Below are 4,994 nucleotides of genomic sequence, written 5' to 3'. Positions count from 1 at the left end.
TCCTAGATGGCATCTTCTTCCAATATAAGGCTGTTTTCGCTACAATTGAAAATCTGTTATTTGGTGTAGCCATTCACACAGTAAAGCATGCTTTAAATTTTTAGCAACTTAAATACGGTTGGGGTTAGAAGTTTGATATGAGCATCATGTAATATTTGCTCTTTTAAAAAAATCACAGAACAATTCTCTACCCTTTGAGTAGACCTTGGTTAAATTGCAAGTAATTTATTTGGAAAAATAAAAAACCAAAGGAACAAAAATAATTCTATATTTGTCTTTCGACATTTTCTTCCTCCTGATGATTTATCTTAGTTTTGTTTTGATGACTCACCACTTCTTTGAGTGTTGTGACCTTAAGGCAACTACTTTACTGTTTTTTGCTTTTTTGTTTTTAGAAAAATCCAGCCTCTTGTTTAAAGCACATTCACAGTGGATTATTTTCTTCTTTTCCCCATCAGTTCTCAATACAAATGCAGTACATTTCATAAAATGACAGTACACACTGCTCTTTTCAACACTTTCAGAAATACATTTAGTGGTATGTTTGTGGATGACAAAATGATGTCAATGCATTTAATCCATCTGCCTTTCTACTAAACTGTAGATCAATGCAGGGCATTTGATGTATACTATGTATTATAAGTGCTGTCCTCAACACTTCTGAAAATGGGTTATACCAAAAGCTTTAAGCATGAATTCATGACACTCTATTTAGAATTGGAAATCCACAAATTTCAGACTAGCTTATTCTATATTGATTCTCCTGTGGAAGAGATATAATGTTTAGAGACTACACTGGCCAGAATTTTCTCTCTTAAAAAACAAGCAAACGAATCAAATAGCAAAAATCATTTTTTGTTTCAGAGAAACCATTACAAGTGTTCCTAAGAACAAATAAATAAGACTCATCAAATAGGACTTCTATTTCTACTTCTGTTTATGATGTGTGATATATACATGCATGTATATGTATATATACATATATACATATGTCTATATGTATGTATGTATATATCACACACACACATACAATTTTGAAGGTGCTGGATAACTGCTGAAGCACAGAACTTGAGGAGCCAGGTCCTACAGCCACCACATAAGCAGTCCAACCGTCCTGAGGCCAGCATGCTGTAAGAAGCCCAAACTAGACTACATGCAGAATCCATATGGAGGTACTCAAGACTACATGAAGAGAGAGGCCCCAAGATTACATGAAGAGCCAGTGCCCAGCTGTTGCAGCTTCCACTGTTCTTGCTTCACATCACTGACTGCAACTTCATGCAATACCCTGAGTTGAACCTTTTCAAATTTTTTACCCACAGAAACTGTGAGAGATAACAAAATGATGATTGTTGTTTCAAGCCACAAGAAGAAAAAAAAAAAAGGAGATGGAAAACATACTTCCTTCAGGGAATCTGCCAATTTCTGGAACACAGTGAGAGACCAAGGTTCTGGAAAATGGGTCTAGTCAGGGGGCAACTGAACAGAGGCAGAGAACCCACAGAGAACTTCTGAAAATATCAAGGTGCTGAAGAGACAAAACTCGGAGTTCAAGACTGCCATGCAGCCAATATTCAAAACTAACAGGTAGGTTTTACATTTTATCAGCTGCTGTTTTCACATAACATGCACAAAAATGGCTAAATGGAAAAAGACTGATCATAGCAAGTATTGGTGAGCATGTGGAGTGACTCAAAGTCTCATATGTTTAAAGTGTTACAGACACTTGCACGTCTATTTGGCATTCAATACCTACTAGTGACAAACGTGTATATTCCACTCCTAGATATAAACTTGGATATACACTTAGGAGAAACAACTACATATGTTCACGAAAAGGCATGTACACTAGTGCATAGCAGCACTCTCCTTAATAAAGTAAAAAAGGAAACAATTCAAAGGTTCATAACAGCAGAATGAATGAATAAATGATCTTACATTCATACAATGAAATGCTATGCAGTAATGAGAGTGAATGAGCTCCTTCTACATGTAATAGCACAGTTTAATCTTACAAACATTATGTTGATTGAAATAAAGCCAAACACAAAAGAATTCCTTCTTTATGATTTCATTTATATAAAGCTCAAAAATAGGCAAAACTAATCTATACTGTGAGAAGTTAGGATAATGATTACCTTGGAAAGCATAGTGACCGGAAGTGGTCATTAGTGGGGTTCTGGGATGCTGCCAATGTTCTATTTCTGGATCAGGTTGCTGGTTATATGGGTATTTTCTCTTGGTGAAAATATATTGAGCTGTACACTTATGATTTGTGCATATCTCTAATAAGCTATATGTCAATAATTATTCTTTTAAAAATAAGATCTTGCTCCTATACTTTCATTGGTTTTCATTCTGGGAACCCTCCAGGTTTTCAGTGAAGAGCTATGAACTATCCCATCCTGGCTCTGGCAGGCGGAGGAAAAGTCATCATTTTGAAATACATCTGGAGCATTCTCTATAACAAAGGCCTGCTCTCCAGGGAAAAAGACTCTACCAGCAATTTACCCTAGGTAGAAGGAAGGGTCTTCACCCAACTCCAGCTCCCTCTAGCCTTCCTGTCTCACCTAAGGGGGAAAGGAGAAAGCAAAGAAACACTTATGAAAGTCAAAACCCAGGGACACAGGCCCACTAAATGACTTTTTTTTTTTTTTTTTTTGCGATACGCGGGCCTCTCACTGTTGTGGCCCCTCCCGTTGTGGAGCACAGGCTCCGGACGCGCAGGCTCAGCGGCCATGGCTCATGGGCCTAGCCGCTCCGCGGCATGTGGGATCTTCCCGGACCGGGACACGAACCCGCGTCCCCTGCATCGGCAGGCAGACTCTCAACCACTGTGCCACCAGGGAAGCCCATGACTGACTTTTAATCATAAGATTATAGATCACTTTTCCACCCACACACCCTACTACCACGTCAACAGGACTCCAGTATAATAACAATAGATAACACTGTAAGAGCTGCAAGGTGCAGACTTTGTCTAAGGACGAATTCTTAGGGAAGCTTCCAAAAACAGGGAGACAAAAACAAGTACACTCCAGGAATCTGAAGCCAGTGGCACCTACGGCTAGAGCAAACATGAAACACAGCCCAACTTCTAGCCAGATTAACATAGAACCTCACGCTAAGGGCCTGTTTATAATTCCTATTACCTCATGCCTGATCTTAAACAAACAAACAAAAAAATCACAAGACAAGCTAAAAGGCAAGAAAAAGGAAGATTTCCAGGCTAGACCAATATATATTTTTAATATACAGTATAAACTCTCTCCTGAACAACTGAATTAATCTACTCGATTCAAGGTAATTTTTTCTTCATTGGGCAAAAGGCTTAGTTATCTGCTTGAGTTATAAATAGTATCAAAGTTTTGGAGATTGTAATACTGAATTTAATTAACACATTTTCTGCTAACATGCTGAATAACATTCTTTACCTCAGATCTCTGTTCAAATGCCACCTCATCAGTGAGTCCTTACATCACTTAAAATAGCAGCACTTCTTCGCACTCCTGATCCGCTCCCCGTTTATTTTTCTTCATAGCACTAATCTTTCTCTGACACATTATAAATCTTATTCGATTGTTTATTATTTCCCTCCCCCCGCTATAACATAAGCTTCACGACGGCTGATTTGTTCATTACCTCTCCCCAAAGTTCCTATGGCAGTTAAGTGGTAAATATATGTTAAGTAAATGAATAAATATACACTCCATCAACATTTATTTGTAGTGAAATAAAGATACCAGGTTATACGATGGTGGCTCACACTGACTGAATTCTTACCGTGTACTCAGAACTGTGCTTGGGACGGCGTCAGGCGCAGGGTCTGTGCGTCAGGCACGCGGTGGCTCCGGTGGCCAGGGGTGGGTGCAGGATGTCAGACCTGTACAAGGACATGCTTCTGAAGGACCAGTACTGCATCCTGATCCTGGGTCTGGACAATGCCGTGAGGACTACTGTCCTGGAGTGGTCAAAAACCCGGTTTCAAAAGAACTCCAAGGGGAGGAGTCTGTCCAAAATCACCACCACCGCGGGTCTAAACATCGGCACTGTGGACGTTGGAAAGGCTCGCCTCCTGCTGTGCGGCTTAGCAGGGGACAGGAAGAGCTGCAGTCTTTGTGGTACAAGGACCAAGCAGAGGGCCACGGCGTCCTCTGTGTCATGGGCTCCACGGAGGAGAGACTGTCCGAGTACAAGCGTTGGAGAAGATGGGCACGAGCGAGGCGCTGGGCGGCGTCCCCATCCTGGTGCTGGCCAGCAAGCAGGACGTTGAGACTTGCCTCGGGATCCGCGACATCCAAACTGCGTCCAGGGACTGCACCTCCAAGATCGGGAGGGTGCGACAGCCTGACCCAGGCCTGCTCGGCCCTCACAGTCAAGGGGCTGCGCGAGAGCGTCGGTGAAGTGCGTCGTGCGGAACGTGCGCCGGCCGCCGAGCGGCAGGACGTCACGCAAGCGCAGCCGCGCCCTCTGGCGCCCACCGCTCATCCCCAGAGCCGCAGGAGCTCCTACCCGCCCCGCGCCACCCATCCTGGGGCCTGGGGTTGCTTTGCCTTTTGGTTTTTCCGTTTGCTTTGTTTAAAAAAAAAAAAGTGTGTTAAACAGCTATCGCTTTTACATGGATTACGTTATTTAAGCTTCACAACAACTCTCTATGTAGGTACTATTATCTTACCCCTTTTGCAAATGAGAAAGCCAAAGAACAAAGAGCTAAATTATCCACCGTACCCCAGAGATAAATTGAATTTTGTTTTATCTTTTGGAATTTTGTCTAAATTACCAACCTTATACGTCACAAATTATAGGAACCCACTCAGCCTAAAGAAGGGCCAATATACACAACTCTGAGGGACTTTTTTGAAGGTATGTCAAACAATCCTGCCATCATCAGACCATCACCCACATCCAGAGAAGACCAGAAGTTTGGAAAGGGTTTCTTGGAAGTAAAAATTGTTGGCTTTTCAGATAGTCATTACTAGGTTGAAGAAAAGGGC

General features: G+C 41.9%; 1 pseudogene; it reads left to right on the top strand.

The window, feature by feature from the left end:
* Positions 1-622: 622 nt before the first annotated feature.
* LOC132437134 (ADP-ribosylation factor-related protein 1 pseudogene) lies at positions 623-4,582 on the top strand (annotated as a pseudogene).
* Positions 4,583-4,994: the final 412 nt, after the last annotated feature.

Source organism: Delphinus delphis, chromosome 14, assembly GCF_949987515.2.
Source record: "Delphinus delphis chromosome 14, mDelDel1.2, whole genome shotgun sequence".
NCBI classification, from domain to species: Eukaryota; Metazoa; Chordata; class Mammalia; order Artiodactyla; family Delphinidae; genus Delphinus; species Delphinus delphis.
This window is presented reverse-complemented; position numbering and strand designations above follow the sequence as displayed.